Source organism: Bos indicus, chromosome 28 (assembly GCF_029378745.1).
Source record: "Bos indicus isolate NIAB-ARS_2022 breed Sahiwal x Tharparkar chromosome 28, NIAB-ARS_B.indTharparkar_mat_pri_1.0, whole genome shotgun sequence".
Classification (NCBI taxonomy): Eukaryota; Metazoa; Chordata; class Mammalia; order Artiodactyla; family Bovidae; genus Bos; species Bos indicus.
The window spans coordinates 33,950,008-33,969,367 of NC_091787.1; the positions used below are offsets into that span (position 1 = coordinate 33,950,008).

At 51.4% G+C, this 19,360-nt stretch overlaps 1 protein-coding gene and 1 long non-coding RNA gene across 5 annotated transcripts in view; both read left to right on the plus strand.

The window, feature by feature from the left end:
* Positions 1–19,360, plus strand: part of RPS24 (ribosomal protein S24) — a 257,955-nt gene that overhangs the window by 147,502 nt on the left and 91,093 nt on the right. The gene's annotated exons all lie outside the window — the stretch shown is intronic.
* LOC139180440 (uncharacterized) overlaps positions 1–19,360 on the plus strand; it is a 142,085-nt gene that overhangs the window by 62,733 nt on the left and 59,992 nt on the right. For 2 of the 4 annotated variants that reach the window (XR_011564708.1, XR_011564707.1), the window contains exon 4: positions 17,151–17,307. The exons of 1 other annotated variant lie outside the window; for it this stretch is intronic. This is a non-coding gene — a long non-coding RNA (uncharacterized lncRNA). Of the gene's footprint in view, positions 1–17,150; positions 17,308–17,435; positions 17,521–19,360 lie in introns of those variants that run through there. One more of the 4 variants, XR_011564709.1, reaches the window with a different exon arrangement.

Below are 19,360 nucleotides of genomic sequence, written 5' to 3' on the forward strand. Positions count from 1 at the left end.
GCAATGCCCTTCTCTCCTCCAGGGGTGGCTCTGAAGGAGAGGGCCAGCGAATGGCCACTGATGTTGAAACAACAGTCTCCTCTTTGCTGTGAAGGTCCTTGATGTTGTGACTTGCTTCTGTGCCGCCTCCCTATGTCTTACTCGTCAGATATGGTCCCTGGGGACCGAGCAAGACTGCCTGGCTCCCTTGAGTTCCTTTGCTCCAGACACCTCTGCTCCCTCCAGAAGCTTTCTCTCTACTTTCCAGGTGGTATCCCTGTCTGGGGAAAGCACAGCTCAAGTCACAGCAAGAGATGGCATAGAGGACACGGCCTGGGACCCTGGGGAGCCTCTGAACCTCCATCCCACCCCAGCTTGCTGTGTGACATTGAGTGCAAAGCTCTACCTCTCTGAGCTTCAATTTCCTTACCTAGGGATTAAAGAGTTTGTACTCTCTAAGAAACTCTGAAAACTCTCTTTCTCTTAACCAGGAAAAGAAAACTAAGTCTTTTATTCAGAGTTGCTGCTGCTGTTATTGTGTATGTGTTTTTGCCTGGAATGCCACTCTCCCTCCTTTGCTCAGGAAGGGCTCACTTCAGGTATGCCGTCTTCCTCCAGGAAGCCTTCCCTGACTACTCTCCCGGGATAGGTTAGGGTCCCTCCTCTGGGCATTCAAAACTTTAGATATCCTTCCATCAAGGTACAATCACTTTGTGGTACAACAGTTTCTGTGCCTCCCCCATCCCTCCCCCCGCCCTCTGCCCCCACCGTTTGGGAGCCAGAGGGCAGGTGCGGTGTATCCTGCATCTTGGAACTTCCATCCTTAATAGAGAGCCTGGTCCGAGAAGGCCTCACTCAGTATTAGTTGAAGTGCCCTAACATTAGACAAGGGGAGCAGATTTCTGGACTTTCTGATTAGGGCAGTTTCCTGGGGGCAAGGGGAGGGGCAGGGCATGGAAGTCCTGCTTTCCGGGTCTGTGAGGCTCCTCCTGAAGCATCTTTGAATGACAGAGCTGGGCAGGTGTCCAGGAGAAGAGAGGTGAGACCCTCCCCCTCTGAGGGTAGTGAGATTTTAACTTGCTTTTCCAGGCCTGACTTTGTTCGTGGGCCGTGCCAGAGCCCTTGGTTTCCCCGAATGAAGCCTCCTCCATCCCTCGGGGCCCACGAAGCGCGGCCGGCCAGGCTGGGGCAGCTGGCACGTCCTCTCTGATCCTCCCTTTCATTTCGGGCCTCTCTGAACATCCGGCCCTGTGCCCTTGGTCCTCTGCGCTCAAAGCTTCACAGACACAGCTCAGCGGGAAGCGAGAGTCGCTCTGACCCCTCTAGTCTCTTAAACTCTTGTAAAGGAGAAATACCCTGACGAGAGAGTCTTCTGTCAGATTTACATTTTTTTTTTTAATGCCAACTACCGCTCCACGGGTTTCAAAATGGGAATGCTGGGCTCCACGGTGAGGATCAAGGCACAGGCAGAGAGCCAGTGGCTGACTTCCTTCTTCACTCCCTGCTCTGGGCTCAGGGCCAGTGCCTTCTCCAGCTGCCCAGGAAGAGCAGCCACCAGGCCACCTTCGGCCAGGCTCCCTGTCCCCGTCACCACCTGCTCTGGCTCCTCTGTGGTCCTCCTCACCTCACACCAAGCACATTCCTGCCTCTGGATTGCGGGGTGCCCTGCCTCCCACTGAACATCTTCCTCCTCTCCTAGCTCCTCACCTGAGTCTCTGTCCTTGGAGGAGCCCTCCCTGGACCAGGAGGGAGATTATCCTTCTGCTCCACCCTTTAAGGCCACCTCTGGAACCCAGTGTCAGGAAATACAAAGGTTTGGAGCCTGAGAGTATGTTTGTGTGCTCAATTCAATTGTGTCTGACTCTGCAATTGCATGGACTGTAGCCTGCCAGACTTCTCTGGCCACGGGATGATCCCAACAAGAATACTGGAGTGGGTTGCTATTTCTTCCTCCAGGAGATCTTTCCAACCCAGGGATTGAACTCCTGTCTCCTGCATTGGCAGGTGGATTCTTTACCACTGAGCCACCTAGGAAGCCCCAGAGTGTGAAAGATCTGGGTGTAAAACTTAACTGTCTATCCACTGGCTTTTGCAAACTGGCAACTCACTAACCATCCCCAGGCCTCAGGTTCCCCATCCGAAAAGTGGGTATGAGAGCACCCATCTCTGGCCTGGAGGACAGAGCGGTTAATGTGTGTGACTTGCCCAGTATTGAGCCCCAGTGTAGCTCTGCTCCAAGCCTGGCCCCAGGACCAGCACCATCTCCACACTGTTTAGTACCGCGGAATTTTGACGAAAATGTGAGCTGCATGAATTTATGTTGCAGGATGTGGGAATCGAGGGGTACTGGGGAAATGAGAAATGAACACATTTTCAATAGGTTCCTGTATTTTTATACATTTGCTTCTTTCTGCCCCCCTTCTCTACAAGGATGGTGTTTAAAAAGTTAATGCACATTTAAGTTTATTACAGAAACTAAGACTAAGAATTAGACAGTGGTTCAGCAATTGGCGTTACCATGACATCTTATTTCACAAAAGTATCTTTAACAGATTAGAGGATGCATTGATTGCAAATGAAAAGTGGTCCTTTCACGCTGAGAATTTGAGAAGCCTTGTCTTGGCATGGAAGTTCATCCTTCCATCCATCCATCCATTATGAGTTAGGCTCTCATTATGATGCTCTGAGGAGTTAAATTGACTCCTGGCTGTGACTCCTCATTTATTGAGTCTCTTGGGGCAGAGGAGGAAGGTGGGCACGTCCCTACATTTCCTCCAGGGGATGGGCAGAAATAAGTTTGCTTAACAAGGCTCAGGTAATTAGACCCACTTTACATTATCTTTAGGATGAGTAGGGTAGACCAGGAGAGGCTCTGCCCCCAGTTCCCACCACTTGTCCTTGCTTGGTACGGCCTTCTTTTTTGATGGAATAAACTCTGGGCAGAATTTACTTTGTCCTTCATCTTTCCCAAAGTCAGAATCAGAGTTTGCCCCCCTCCCATTTTCTTTTATTATGGAAACTGGGAAAATGACAAGTAATTGTTTGAAGATGTTAGAAAGATTGCATTTTGTTTTGCAACTATCAGCTTAAAAATAATGTTTAAGAGATTATGAATGGGCGATTAACTATTTTTTCCATTACTTCCCTCTCCAAATAAAAACTGTAACGATTGTGATATGCACAGTAAAATGGAGGCCTCGCTATCAAAAACCAGGGGAGAAAACAAGTAGCCAGTGTCCCTTTTGGGGTGAAACTCTACCTGTCACACCTTGGAGAAGGCTGGGGCAGGCAAGGTGGTGAATGTCGTCTACACAAATATGGTCTCCATGTGCTAATTTCTCTCCAGCGCCCCATCCCTCCCCACTCCTTATATCAACACCAGTTATGGGGATTGTAGTCAAATTCACTATTTACTGCCTTTCCTGAGTCAGTTAGTTTTGGGTGAAAATAGTTTTTGATGCAGCTCTATTGCGCCATTTCAGCGGGTGTTTATCATTTAAAAGGAACAATTTTAATACCTACATTTGCCTTACAGTATGAGCCATAAATGTGATTTAGGTTTCCCTTTATAATAGACTCTTACAAGCGATTGCCCAGGCTCCAGAAGAACCATTCCTCCAAGTGGTGGCCATGAAAGTGAACAGGCTTTTGCTTCTTTTACAGAAGTTTTCCTTTTTAAATACCTTTTGAAGTTATTGAACGAGAGCTGGATAAATGAGCTGATTTGTGCGCCTTCCTCTCAGGGAATCTGGAGCTCCTGGCGATGTCTTGGGGAGGGGTGGTTCTCCCACTGTGGGAGGTAAGGCCCAGGAGGTGTGGTGATGATGCTGTATTGATGTCCAGGGGCTGTTCGTCCTCCCTTCTGCATCCTGCTTCTCTGGCCTCCAGCTTCCTCATCTGTAAGAGTGAAGGTGGTGACAGTAATATGGATCCCCTAGATCAGTGCTACTCAGTGAGGTTTGCAGGCAGGCAGCCTCAGTATTACCCAGGAACTTAGCAGCAAGGCAGTTTCCCTGGCTCTGCCCAGACCGGCTGTTATCAGAATCTGAAGGTGGGGTCCAGCAACCAGTTTTATCAGCCCTCCAGGTGATTTCAGTGTATGCTAAAATTTGAGACTGGAGCCTGGAGCCTGTGAAACATCAGGGCAAGCCATTGAAAGAGTTCAGGAGTTTGTTTAGTCGAAAGGTTTCCTCACCCTGGGAAGTTGTAGGCCCAAGGCATGCTTAGGACCCAAGCTGGCTTATGACAAAAATTGGCCAGTGTTGGACACCACAAAGAAAGATTGGATATTGATAAACTGGTTTGTGTGTCCTGAAATGACAAGGATGATGGTGAAAAATCTGGAAGATGAAACTTTGTCCTGTTTGTTCAGAATTACCCAATAAATACCACTGGTCCCCAAGGCCCTCTCCCACACTACCCTGCTGTGCGCTTGGGCATCGACATGTTTTACTCAGAGAATAAAAGAAGCCATTAGGAGAGGCAGAGACAAGGAGACTGTCTTCCAGTTCCTGGAGGTCTGGACCATTGATAAAAAAGTTGATGTCTATGCAGCCTCAGAGATGCTCCTGGAGAAGAGGTGAGAAGAAGGCGTGTTCTACATCCCTGGAGATGCGTAGACAGAAGCAGGTGACCGTGGTCCTGCTTACCATCAAGGGTGCTCCTACTTTTTGTTCCATCCACAGCTGACCTTCTTGTGGCCACTCTTCCCCAGGGTAGGAAGGCCATAACCTCATGAATGAGGAAAGCCCTCCTGCATGGATATGCCACTTCCTGCTGAGAAATGCCTCCATTCGGGGGAAAAATGGGATTAATTTTTAGCGGAAGCAGCAGTGGCTGAACGTGCAGTTTTCAAATTGTTGACTATGATATTAAGTAACAAGCAGACTCCTGTCCAATGGATGTTATTAAAATTAACTGTTTTAGCACTACATTTAGAATCAAAACCAATCTGTCACTCCTAAATTGGTTTCTTTCAGCTGCTATTTGTGGTTAAAATGAACAGTTTTAACAATTGCATCTCCAGTGCAAATCATAAACTTGATTTACAGGAAAACACTTAATTTACTGCATTTGACTGTGCACCAGAGCTGCCAATTATCTGACTGTAAATTTCCCGCTTGGTTATTCGCTTCTTAAGCAGCAGGCTTGGTTCCGTTGCCTCACTTGCAGTTGGGCCTAAGGCCCTACCTGGGGTTTTAGCCTCCGATCTAGGGTTTTTTCTGTGAAGAGTTGGGTGCTCAGAAGTAGATGGGGATCTATATGGAGCTGGAGCCCTGAGGGCCCTCTGTTCTGCGCTGATTCATGTTGTAAAATATTGAGTGGATTAGCAGTGCCATTTAACCCAATCTGGGTGAGCCATTATGGAGGGAAAAATCTGTGTATTTGAGCAGGAAGGCCCTTGGAGAAAACAATAAATGATTCATTCATTCACTTGTTCATCAAACAGTTGATTAAACAGCCATTCTCCATTGCAAGAAGCTATAGGCTATGCTGCGATGGATGCACACTCTGTGGTGTCTGCCCTCAACGAGTCCACAGTCTAATAGGAAAGACACATGCTGGACATCATCACTTTATGATACAGTAAATCATCTCTTTAATGGTTGACTGTTAAGGAGCTGAAGCACTGGGCCCACTGAGAGGCAATAGCTCTGCTCACTGGTACCAGTGCCAGGGTGGGGAAGATGAGATGCTGAAGCTTTGTACAAGTTCTGTTTGAACTGGGTCTTGATGAGTCAGTAGGAATTTTTCAGGTAGAGAAGGAGAGCAAAGAGCATCCCAGGCAGAGGGAGCAGCATTAGCCAGGGAGGAGCAGGGTATTTTTTTTCAGTGAGAGGGGCATTGTCCAGTCTGGCAGGAGGGGAGAGACCACAGAAGTCGGTGGGAGGCGAGACTGCTTGGAGGTCTCTCCTCCAAGGAGGAGGAGGAGGAGGAGCAGGATTGTCTGTTTAAAAGAGTTTAGATTCTGCCCGGTTTGCAGTTGAACTCCTCTTCTAGCTAAGCAAATGCAAGTCCACGGTTCTGAAATGGCCCTTGTCAGTCGGGAGTGACTGTGAATGCCAAGAAGTTACAGTATGGAGGAGGGTTTCCTGGTATTTTGAGAAGTCAGGAAGCATATGCAAACCACATGCAAATGAGATGCAAGCCAGCACCTGCTCCGCATTGTGCTGTCAGCCGGCTCTGCAGCAGGGAGGGTCCTGTGCATCCCAACAAAGGTGAACACAAGTAGCTGAGCTACAGGACGCAGCCTGAGGCTCCATAGAAAAATACAGTTGCCCCAAGACTTTCCCTCCAGGAGCCCTTCTATAGAAGGCAGTGTCTCGCAGGGAGAGTGAAGGCCCGGAGTTTAGGCCCTAAGAGTGCAGGATGAAGGCCCACGGTTGCCACCCAGAGAGAGCACAGGACTCAGGATTTCCCGGATGTGGTTTCCACTGGGGCCAGGAGATGGGCTGGGAGGCTGGCTTGGGAGGCTGGGTTCTCATCCCCACTGCACGCCCCGCTCCTTTGCACTCCATGTCCCCCTCAGGAAGGGATCAGTGAGATCTACATTGAGTGAGTCAGGGGTCTGTGCTTTTCTGCTGATTGTCCAGCTCCGCGGCCCCTCTGAGCCCCACGGGGTGGGGGTGATCACTGAGACGGGGATGGTATTTCAGGCTGTTTCTCCTCACAAGGGACTTGGGGAGGGGGTAGCCTCCTCCACAGGGCCCTCCTATGCCCCTGAGTTGTGCTGGAGAGCTGCTGTGGGCTTGGGTGCCCAGGACCACTGAGGAATCCTGAGAGGAGTTTTCACTCTGACTCTCTCTTTCCTCAGGGATTCTATCAAGAAACAAGATGACAAGGACCCTTTGCCCACGCCACACCCCCTCCCCTCCACTCCACATGACAAAGGGATGGGGTGGCGAGCAGCACCTGGACCCTGGAAGCTTCCAGGGCTGACTCTTCCCAATCTGCTGTGTTGTTGTTGTTAAGCCGTTCAGTCATGTCCAACTCTGTGACCCCATGGACTGCAGCACGTCAGGCTTCCCTGTCCATCACCATCTCCCAGAGCTTGCTCAAACTCATGTCCATTGAGTCAGTGATGCCATCCAGCCATCTCGTCCTCTGTCGCCCCCTTCTCCTGCCTTCAATCTTTCCCAGCATCAGGGTGTTTTCCGATGGGTTTCTGTGTACCTCGAAACCAAACTAGATATTTCACATAAGAAATTTTCCTGTTGAGAGTCAGCCCGTCTTGATCTGAGCCCCTTTGGGGCAGGGGCTGCTGGACAAACATTTTGGAGAGCCGGGGTGGCATGGATGTCCAGGTCTTCAGAACAGACTGCCCCCTCAGGTCCTGGCACCCCATGGAGGGAGGTTCGCTGCATCTGTGGGTCCTGGGGCGGGGTGTGGGGGCTCTCAGCGGCTCGGGCATGTCGGGACCTCCTGCCTCGTTTTCCCGTCTCCTTTTCTCTTCCCTTGTCTCTCCTTCCTCCTCTCTGTTTACCTCCCTTGCGTGCCTGACTCGTTCTCCCATCTGGTTCTTTCTGTGTGCTTTCTCATAGTCTCTTGGTCCGACTTCCTCCTACCTGCCCTCCCTGCCTCTGTCTCCCTGGGGATCGCTGCCTCCACCTCCCTCTCCTTGCCTGGCTCCTGGAAGCCGGCTCCCTTTCCCCTTCTCCACGGTCTTCCACCTCTACACCTCCTCTCTTCTCCCATCTACATCCACCCCCACCTCCCCTCATTCAGCTCCCAGCTCCTGGTGGGCACTTTAGGGCAAACTGAGGGAAGGTCTCTGATGAGGGTGGGAGGGGCGAGAAAGGAGAAGACAGAGAACCACCAGCCTTCAGCAGGTGGCACTGTTGGGCGACTTTTGCTTGTGAAATCTTTCAGGACTGAAAAAAATGCACTGGAATCTATTGGCATTTGAGAGTCCTTCTCTCTCTTCTTTTTTTTTTAATAAAAATAATGACTCTCATTTCCTGGGCATCATTAAACAAGGTGCAGTGTTTGTGTGTGTGCGTGTGGGTGTGTGAATGCAGATGTCTGCACATGAGCCTGTAGGGCTGGAGTGTTAGGGGTGTGTGAGCACATGGCCAGCGTGTCCCTGTCCATGTGTATGTGTGTGGTGGAGGTGTGCGTGTAGGAGTGTTTGTGTGCAGCTCTGTGACTGTGGGTTTTCAGGGGCTCAGTCTGTACCAGTGTTAGTGGTGTCTGTATCTGCCTATCTGTCAGTGTTGGGCCCATGGATCTGTGCCTGTGTGTGTGTGTGTGTGTAGCTGCGAGTGTGTGAGTGCATAGGTGCATGGGTGGGATTGTGTGGGGATCACAGGTGATGGATTTGTGTTCTTACACATGCCTCTGGTGGCAGCTTAGCACAGTGGATAAGAGGGAGCCATGGACTCAGGCCTCCGGGTTTAAATTCTGGCTTCACATTTGTAGCTGTGTGATTTTGACTTAGTCACTTCACATCTCTGAGTCTCAGATTCTTCATGTGAAAAATGAGCTGATAATAATACGTCTCTCTCTGGATGACTATGAAGATGAAGTATGAGCACCCCATCAAGGGCCTGGCAGGGTGCCGTCACAGTCTCAGAGCCACGATGCGACAGTGTGAGGGTCAGCAGGCCATGGCCTCCCGCTCTGGCTCCACTGGTTGGCCAGGCTGGACTTGCGGGACCAGAGGCTTGAAATGCTGCTCTCTCCAGGAGCTTAGAGGCCCAGGGTGGGGCAGGGGCCTCCCACAGTTCCCTGAGTCTGTAGGACGGAACCAGGGCTGGATGGACCCCCATGGTGGAGACCCAAGAACTGGAGGGGACCTCAGGGGCCATGACTTCAGCTCCTCATGTGAGGAGGGGAGAGAGCAGCCCAGGGGCCAGGGCCTAGTCAGGGCCAGGCCAGTGTCAGAGGACACTAAGTCAGGCTGATTCCCAGCCTGGGGCCTGAGGGCGGAGAGGCTCCACTCCTAGTAACCTTAGCTCCTTCCTCTTGTCTCTTTTCCTCTTCTTCCTTGTCTATTATAACACTTTCTTACAGCTGGACGTGAAGATGGGGAGACATCTGTTCTGGGTGTCCACTGAGGTGTAACAGTCATCCTCAAACTTAGTGTCTGGGAAAAATTTGTTATCATTGTGCCCGATTGTGGGTTGATGGGGCTCAGCTGGGATTTCCTGGCGTGGCCTGACTGGAGCACACCTGAGAAATGCCCACCTGCCTCCCTCCTGTGCTCAGCTCCTCAGGTCCCTCTCACTGTGGGCAGCGTTCCCTCCTCCTGACCCCTCTGCATGACTTGGGCCTCTCCCAGCAGGGTGGACTCAGGGTAGTTGCACTTTTTACTTGGAGGCTGGCTCCAGGGTACAGAAAACAGAGGTAACTGGGCTAGTTAGGGGCTGTGCCTTGTACCAGCCATGCCATTTTCTGTATTTTGCTGGACAAAGCAGGCTTCCTTGGTGGCTCAGTGGTAAAGAATCCACCTGCCAATGCAGGAGACACAGGTTTGGGCCCTCGGCCAGGAAGAGCCCCTGGAGAAGCAGTGGTCACCCACTCCAGTATTCTTGCCTGGGAAATCCCATGGACAGAGGAGCCTGGTGGCCTACAATAGATTGGGTCACAAAAGAAGTAGGACACAACTTAGCAACTAAATGACAGCAATTGAATAAAGCAGTTGTGGGCCCACCCAAATTAAAGAGGGCAGAGAAACAGAAGCCACTTCTCTATGGAAGGGAGCAAAGTGGTATTGCCAGGGAGCCTGGGGGCAGGTGATGGCAGCGTGGGCATCTTTGCAAATGCAACCCCCCGCAGCATCGTCGTGATGCTGTAAGAGGACGACCTCCAGAGCATTCCTCTCTGTCACTGCACCCAGCTCTCTGAGCGGCAGGGCTCCGCTGGCCTCCTTTCTCCCTGTGTGATCTCGGGCAGCTCGCTTCACTCCCCAGCATCTCACTCGGCACATTTGTAAAGCAGGAGGATGGTACTAGAGCCCGCCCCAGCCAGCTTGCAGCATACCGCCGGGTGCATAGCGAGGCCTCAGAGGTGTCCCTGTTACTGTCTTCATCCTTGCCTGCCCTTCAGCTGAGGAAATGGAGGCTCAGGGAAGTTAAGGGGTTGCCCAGAGCTGCACAGCTTGGAAATGCCCGAGCCGGTCCTGGAATGCCAGCATTGTCCGTCTAAACTCCATGCTGTTCTCTGGAGGCTTCGTGCTGCTGAGAGAGAGCTCGGAGGGGCTAGGGAGCAGGGAAAAAATGGAAGACTAGGCGCTGAGGGAGTCATTGCCCTGTCTCAAGTTCTAGGTCATGTCAACATCCAGACTCACAGGCTGTCTCCTGATTCATCGCTGACTCTTCTGTCCCAAGGCCCCCATTTTGATTCTGGCCCCTACTCCTGGGAGCAGTGGTGGGACCAGCTCCTGATTCCTCCCAATGGGGAGTCATTTCACAGCTTCCCCAACTCCCCTCCCACCCAGGCCCCCGGGTCCTCCCAGCTGCCCAGGGGGAAACTGAGGCCTGGAGAGGTCACGCGGCTCCCCCAAGTGCCCCAGGGCTGGGGTGCTGCAGCTCCAATTCCCCTGGGCATTTGCCCGCTGCCCCTGCTCTCTCACCTCCCTCCAGCAGGCCTGCATGAGCCTCCCGACCTGCATCCCGAGATGATGGTACCCTTACGTTCCCGGCTCTCCAAGCCCTGCCGTGTTTCCCGACTGTGCTTGCTAGAGCTCTATTCCCACGAGAAGCTCCGTGACGAAGTGTCTGTAGTCAGATGATCTGGGAAACGTGGCTCCCCTCATCCCTGCCTTCTCAGGGACCCACCCTGTGTGTCGCAGTGAAAGGGCCCCTGAGGACCCCCAGAAAAGAAACGGGTTCACTTTGTCCTAAGCCAAGGTTTTGCCAAATTTAATCAGAGCGCCGCCCCTCCTGGTTCCACGCACACACCTTCTTCTGTTTCACAAAGTCACTTTTTAACACCTGTTTTCAGAATACTTTTTAAGGAATGTGGCCTAAGCAATAAAGCCCAAATGTCTAGCTTTGGTGTTGAAAGGAAGAGTGGTATAGCAGTCTTCAATCCCATTTTCAGTTTTCTGTCTCTTGGATTTCAAAGAATCCTTCTCCCTGGCATTCCCTGGTCCACACAGGACCGGTGGCCTCTCCTCTCCCTGTTTGCACTCAGACCTCTCCCTTCATTCCTTCAGGGACACCCCCAGCCAGGGGTCACCTCCCTGGGTGGGCTGTGATGGCCGTGTCTCCCTCTGCGGTGGGTTGCATATTACATGAGCTGCCCTTTCATGCGCCAGTCTTGAGCCCGGAACTAAACACAAGCTCTTTGCAGACACAGGCCTGCGTCTCAGGCCTGCGTGTCTCCTGACACCCTCCCTGGCCCAGCGCAGTTCGGTCTTGTGGTTGGGTTGGTGGGCAGTGGGCCCTGGGAAAGCTCAGGAGGAAAAGGGATTTTGATATCTTGCAACCGGCTGACATGCTGGAGTTTCACCCTGAGGTGATGAGGTACCTGTGACCTACTCTTGGCTTTGGTGTCAGAGTCTCCCAGGGACCTGTGACTCACTCTTGGCCTTGGTGTTACAGTCCCAGGCACTCAGGACAGTAGACGTCCCCGGACTGTACATCTGCCCCATATTCAACTTGAGTTGAACTTGGAACCAGCACTCCCCTACTTATTTCTCCCTGGGAGACAGAGGAGCAATAGAATGGCTTCAGCTGGAGCAGCAGAGACCTCACTAGACTTGGAGTGGCTTTCCAACTAGTGATGGATTAGAGTCGGGGACAGGTCTTAGGCTTGGGGGATCTTCTCTGTCATCCTTAAGAACTGCACCCCTTCTGGTGAAGAAACAGATGACCTCTTTGGGGGTTTTCATCCCTGGGGTTTCCAGGTTGCCAGCTCCAAGGGTCCTTGGAGCCCTAGGGGACGAAGGAGTTATGCGCCCCGGGGGAATGAGGGTGGAGAGGAGAGCATCGTGAGGAGGGGTCTGTGCAACAGGGCCCCATCCTGACCAGATGATGGGAGGCTGTCGTGCCAAGCCAGTCCCTAGCGGCTCTCAGAGCCACTCTGGGGCCGCCCCCCACTCACGTGCTGCAGTTATTTTTAGTGCTGGGATGTGCAGAACATGCCACAGAGAAATAGAGTGGAAAATCTGACACTCAGAGCCCTGCTTTGAGGGAGGCACTGCTCCTCCAGCCGGGCATCGTTCAAGTGTCTGGTTTGCACCCATCATGTTTCTCCATGCTGGAGAAGGCGATGGCACCCCACTGCAGTACTCTTGCCTGGAGAATCCCATGGACGGAGGAGCCTGGTGGGCTGCAGTCCATGGGGTCGATAGGAGTCAGACACGACTGAGCGACTTCACTTTCACTTTTCACTTTCCTGCATTGGAGGAGGAAATGGCAACCCACTCCAGTGTTCTTGCCTGGAGAATCCCAGGGATGGGGGAGCCCGGTGGGCTGCCGTCTCTGGGGTCGCACAGAGTCGGACATGACTGACGTGACTTAGCAGCAGCAGCAGCAGCAGCAGCGTTTCTCCATGCAGTCTGACTTCAAATTCTGTGGACTCTCCGGAAGTGGCCCACAGCCTCGGGGGAGGGGTCCGGGGTCCTGGGATTTGGGGGTCCTGGGATTCTGGTCAGGCTCTTCTTCCCTCTGCCTATGATTGAAATGGTGACCTGCATAGAAGTATGGGTCCTACACCAGAAGAGCCCAGCTGTCCTCTCCTGGGGCCTCCCAGCTGCAATGTGGAGAAGGCAGGGTGGGTCTTAGGACTCCTGTTAGGTAGGGGATGAAACTGAGGCTCAGAGAGGATGTTGTGGGGCCCAAGGTTGCACAGAGAGGGAAGAACAGCGCTGGCCCTTAGGGGAGCCCACATCTCGGTCCTTGGAGAGTCCATTGCAGCATGTGATGTCTAGGACGCCTGGAATCGAAGTTCAAAATGGTGTGGGAGTGGCAAGAGCAAAGCAGCAGCGGACACAAACCTTGTTCAGGGGCAGGGACAGCATTCCCTGCTGGAGGCTTGTGTGGCATGTAGATATTTAATTAAACATTACTTCAGTTTTTTTTTTCCCTCTTATTACGAAAACATGCATGCTCTTTGTAGAAAATTTAAAAATACAGATAAGCAAACAGAAGGAAATTAAAAACACCCCTAATCCCAACACAAAGATAAACCCTGTAAATATTTTGGTATTTTGGTGGATAGACAGCCAGGCTTTCCTTTTTTTCTTCTTTAAAACGTTTTCATTTATTTTTAATTACACATAAGATATAGGAATGCATTCTTGTTGGAAACATTCACAAAATACAGACCAAACTAACCCCCTCCCCTCCCTCCCTTTTCTCTTCCAGCAGAGGTAACCGCAGTTACAATGTTGATGTATATCGCTCCTGATCTTTCCCTACGTGTACACACACATTTATATCAGCACATAGAGAGATACATGGTTTTATTTTTAGTGTGTTCAGATGGTTTTTTTTCTTCAACAAGAATGGTATCACACTGTATATATTATTCTGCACTTTTATTTTGTCACCTAACTATTAGTCTTGGAGTTTTCTCCATGTCAGTGCTTATAGCTCCAACTCGTTCATTCTAACTGCTCGGTAAAAAATCCTTGCCACAGATACATCAGAGTTTATTTAGCCATCCCCCTGGTGATGTGCTGTTAGATTGCTTCCACGTTTCTTTCTTTCTTTTTTTTTTTTGCTATTGCAGGGCTGTTTTCCATGCTCTTGAACATGCCTCCTTGGGTGAGAATGTCTTTCTAAGATCAAAGCTGAGAAGAGAAATTGCTGGTCATTTTCTTTTCACACATATTAAGAAGATGGGAGCATCTTGGAGCAACTGCCATCAGAACTTGGCTTCTTCACTTCTCTATGTTAATAAACAGGCAGCTGTGATAAGCATTTCCCAAAGTCTGCTCTGGATGACCCTGACATCGAGTGAGACACAATAGGGGTGCCTGGGGAGGGAAAAACCATGCAGGTGTGCAGCCGAGCTCTTCACTCATGCACATTAGCATGTCAGGAGGCCTCCTGAAGTCAAGAAACACGCTTCTCTTCATTTAACCTGGCTTCTCCCATTTGAGGGCTGTGGCGGAGGAAATATAGATTGTAGCAGACAGTGGCCAGGCTCTGCCCACATCCCCATGGCCCTGCCACTTCAGCACATGGCTGGTCTTCCTTCTACCGGCTGGCACCTGAATTCTGTGTTCTGAGGACTTTCTCTTGCTGTAGGAGACTGCTCGGCTGCCCTGTGGCAGCAGGAAGTGCTGAAGAATCAACGCTCTTGTCTCCTGCCTTTGACAGCTCTCTGTCAATGACTGAAGGGAGTCAGTGTATAAATGCCCCAGCTCCCTCACCCTCTGGGCAGGACAACTCTGAGGCAAATGTTTTAAGTTGGTCCCAGAGTTTACCTAGAGGAATTAGGCTGCAGCTGCCCACCGTGGTGGCTGGTTTGAAAACACCCCTGTCATTATTGCCTTCCTTCATGTCTCACCTCCTCATTGCCTTACCTTCACCTCCCACACACTTACATGTACCTGCATTCGAGTCCTCGGTCTGCTCCAGGGAGACCCGTAGCTAAGATTCTGATGGGTTGATTACTTGTTAATGGCATCATGTGAATGTCCCAAGTATTTCTTCAATCCACCCTGCATTGTTGGACGTAAAGGTTATTTCTAAAAATTTTTTTGCTATTATAAACAGTCACCTGATCGTCATCCTTGAAGCTCACTAGCTGTGCACATTCTGTTTTTAAAAGAATATTCGTTTATTTTTGGCTGTGCTGGGTCTTTGTGGCTGTGTGGGCTTCTCTAGTTGCTTTGAGGGGGGACTGCTCTCTAGCTGCAGTGTGCAGGCTTCTGTTGTGGAGCGTGGGCTCTAGGGTGCGCAGGCTTCAGTAGTCTCCACATATGGGCTCAGTAGTTGAGGCTCCTGGGCTCTAGAGCTCAATGGTTGTGTCCCACAGGCTTAGTTGCTCTGTGGCGTGTGGGATCCTCCCTGAGCAGGAATTGAACCCGTGTCTCCTGAATTGGCAGGCAGATTCTTTACCACTGAGCCACCAGGAAAGCCCTTGTCTTTCTTAATTATTTTTTAGGGATTGTTCCTGGACATAAAGACATTGGTTCAAAGGCGTGCATTTTTCTAAGGCTTTGGGAGGTAGTGGCATCTGCATCCTCCCCTTCTTATCTTGCTCAAAATACCAAGTAGCAGCCCACAGAGGGCCCAGTGGGGCCAGCCTGGCTATGCTCAGGGGCTCTGGAGGTCAGTGAAGATCTGTCAGGACTGGAAAGGCTGGCTAGAGGAGGAGCCTGGCAGGATCCAGGGAGACAACCACATATTCGCCTGGGAGTTCACAGTAAGGGGTCTGGAGCTTGGCGATTAAGGTGCCTCTTCCCAAGTTCTTGTTCGAAACCTTTCTTATCCTGTAAGGCCTAGCTGAATCTCCATATCCTCCAGGAAGCCTTCCTTGACTTCTCCAGCTCTTTGAACCTCTCCCGGAGGCTGCACACAATTCAATACTAATCTTATAAGATCCAAGCCTCATCCTGTGGGTAGAGGTTCTGTCTGAGAGTCAGTGTCAGGCACAGGACAGAGTTACATGCTTGGGGTTTAGTAACTGCTGCGGTAAGAGCCCTGGCTTGGGAACCAGGGAGCTCTAACGCAAATCCCACCTTTGCTGTTGACCCTGGGTGTGGGCATGTGGCCTCAGGGCAGAGGCCCTCAGCTGGGCTTGAGTGGGAATGAGGACAACATGGACCCACTCTCTCCCTCCCCAGCCTGTGGTTTTGCCTCTTTCTAGGGAGTCCCTATGCCGGGAGCCCCAGGGACTGGGCCGTCTGCGTTCTGCATGGGCTGCGGATATCTGGGCGCCTTTCTTTTATCCTTCCATGGGCACGTTTCCGGAGACAAATATACCCTCCATTCCCAGCCCCTCGATCTGTCTAAACACAATTTGACATGCGTTGCTATTAGCTTAGCACCTTATCAAATAATGCGGCCTGATAGAGATAAAAGGCTTTACAACCCTTGCTGCCTTTGTTTCTGCCTGCATTCACCCGCCGAGACAGCTAATAATTACCACCAAAGACAAAGAGAAATCTATACGCTCAGCGTCGAGGTTCCCGTGTGCATGTTAAGCAGCAGCTTGAGGAAAAAGAGCAAGGAGGAGATGGCCCCAGTGCAGGCTGTGCAGCCCAGATGGGGCCTGGCTCCCTACTGGGTGCCAGGGCTGCAGGTGGAGAGAATGGTGGGCGTGGGTGCCACGGCCCCGCTGTGGACAAGTCAAGTCCTGGTTAGGTGGGATGGAGGTGGAGCAAAGAGTGAGGAAGGGGACACAGATGTAGGGGACATGGCCCCACTCACGGATGCTGGGGATCTGGGACCCTGCCTCTGCTACTGGATTACGCTGTGACCTTGGGTAAATCTCTTGCCCTGTGTGGGCCTCAGCCTCTGTTTCTGTAAATGGGACTCCTTAGGCAGCCTGGTGGGGAGCCTGGAGACCTTGGTTCTCAGATCAGCTTGTTGACAGGCAGGGGATACTATTCTGGGCCTCTGTTTCTCCATCTGGAAAATGAGAGTCTGACTGGGATGATGGCTACATACATTTCAGGACTTGGTCCCAGGCAGGGGATGACACAGCTGGCATCTCCCCAAGCATCTATTTCATGGCCAGGCCAAAGTGGCACACTGACTGTGGGGAATGGAGACGGAGGGGACATAGGCTTTGAACCCAGAAGCTTTTCCAGGGAGGTAGTCTTCATCCCAGAACCAATAAACACAGAAAGGGAAATGAGAGCTTGGAGTTGGGGGGCTCACTGCAAATTAAAGTAGTCTGAGGTGACTTCCTGGAAGAGGAGAGCATGGGTATTCTCAAGGGTGATGGAGTGGACCACTGAATGGGGGTGCCTGCTGCCAGAGCAGTGGTATGGGATGAATGTTTATTGGGCCTTTGGGAGTTGACTGGTTATGGAACCAGAGCCCTATGAATGGGATTAATATCTTAAAAAAGAGACCCCAGAGAGCTCCGTTACCGCTTCCACCATGCAAAGATTTAGGGAGCAGACTGCTGTCTATGAACCAGGAAGCAGGGTCTCCCTAGACGCTGAATGTGCTATGTCTGGATCTTGGACTTCCCAAGTCTCCCAGAGCTGTGAGAAACGAAAGTTATTTACAAAGCACAAAGCCTGTGGTATTTCATTACAGCAGCTCCAATGGACTGAGACAAGCAGCAACAGGATCACAAACAAGGTGGGATGCAGGGATTGCCAGTCTCGGATAAAGTGGTCTGGACTTCAGCACCTGTAGGTACCAGTCACTCACCGGTGAACAAGGCTTATCCATGGAGCTCAGGACTGAAGAGGTACCTTGATTCTCTGTTCCTCGTAGCTGGCCAGGGCTGTGAGGGTGAATAGAGCCAGTGCTGTGCTGGTAAATGTTTAACAACAGATCTCTGGGGGTAAAAATACTTTGATTTGTATAATTTTCCAGTTTCCCTGGTGTAACTACTCCCATCATGGCTGATTTCAAGCTAGCAGTGTTATATCACTGATCGTGGAGTTGGGAAGAGCTACACAAAGTCTCTTATGATTGGGTATGAGCTTGGTCTGGCACATCACTGGTCAGAGCCCCGTTTCAGCCCAGATGAAGTCAGATCGGAGATTCATGGTATGTCAAGGCTCAAGCAGCAAGGGATGGTAAGTAGCACACATGCCACCTCTGCTCCCACCTTTGCCTACAGCAGACATCACTAATCAATCATGTCTCTGCACAGACCCCAGGTTCTTGTCATCAGAATGCTCCAGGCAGCCACTACCAATTGATTAGGATTGGTTGTAAAATAATAGCTCCTTGCTGTTGATGATCTAGACTGACTGCCTCAATGTACAGATGGGGAAACTGAGGCCCAGATAGGGGAGGTCACCTAAAAAGTTTTGATAAGCTGAAGCTGGAAGCCCAGCGATCCATCTCCCAAGCCTGCACCCTCCTGCTCACTCTCGTCTCTCCCTGTAAGAGCAGCAACAGGGGCCAAAGGAACCTTGTTGCTGAAAGAGGTGGCTTTGGGCCTGAACTGTGCAGGTCTCTTCCCTGAAGCTCCTATCTTGAACGCAGGGATGAATCATGAAGTCTCATTACAAAAACCCCTTGGCAGCCAATTGCCCTTTTGCTCTGTGCGCTGCCTTGGTATATATGTGTAAAAGCGGATGAGCGTGAGTGTGCATGCAGACTTACATAGCTCTGCACACACAAATGGACACGTTTGCATCTCCTATCACTGGTGACAAGCTTGGGGCCCTCCCCGGAGAGCGGCAGGCCCTCCAGAGTGCGCTCGTCTGTCTCCCAGATTTACAGGAGGAGCCAGGCACTGAGTCATGATTTATCCTGAGATGGGCTCTGGGCCAGGCCGCTCATGGCTGTGGAGCGTCTGGCTGGCTCTCTCTCTTTTCTTCCCCTTTCTTCTTGGCGTCTTTACATAGGTAGCTACCCTCAGACACCATTCCTCTGTGAAGCCCTTCCTGGGCCCAGACGCCGGCTGTCTCCCGTACCTCCTGCTCACCTCCGGCTTCCCGCCCATCACCCTGAGCCTGGGACTCTTTGCTTTTGTGCCTGTCTCCCTCCTGGACTGGGAGCTCCTAGGAGGCAGGACCGTCCGCCACTGTTGAGTGAACCCCAGGGCCCTGTTTCACTCTCTCTTCCCCGTGCCTCTTTCCGTAGTTGTCCTCGTCTTCCTGCGATTTTGTATCCAGGACCGTCAGGGCCGGGAAGAGGCCTGGGGGCCTAACAGTCATTCTTGCTCATTGCTAGGCAGTGCACTCTCTTGTGGCCAAGTGTGTTTTTTTTGGGCCTTGCTCAGAAGAGTGGGCTGTGCTCAGTGTCCCTGTCACAGCACTGCCCTTCCTAACTGCTGACGCAGCTCTGCCCTGGACCTGTCTTTGTCCTTTATCTGCCCTGAGAACATGCCGCCTCAGTCGGCTCCCCCTCTGTGTGAGTCCTGTCTCTAGGGGTGGGGACATCACCTATATCCTGGCCAGCATCAAAGCAGGTCCTGAGCTGCCCGAAGGCCAGCTGCCCTTCTCCACGGGAGAAGGGGGAGGAGCTGTGCCCTTGCCCATGGGCAGAAAATGGGTATTTACTGAGTACCAGCTGTGTACTTAGTTATTACTATGCTAGATCCTTTAATGCTTTATTTCATCTTCCCAATAGTGGGGTGATGTGATATTATATTCCCATTTCAAAGATGAGAAACCAAAGTTACCTTTGTCTTACACAGATTTACCCAAGATTTTAAGTAGGAAGGGGCGGGGTTGGGGAACTTCAGTCTGGGTCCTTCTGTGTCTGTGATGCCTTCATAGCTAGAGAGTGGGGCTTACCCTGGTGGTCCAGTGGTTAAGACTTAGCCTTCCAATGTAGGGGGT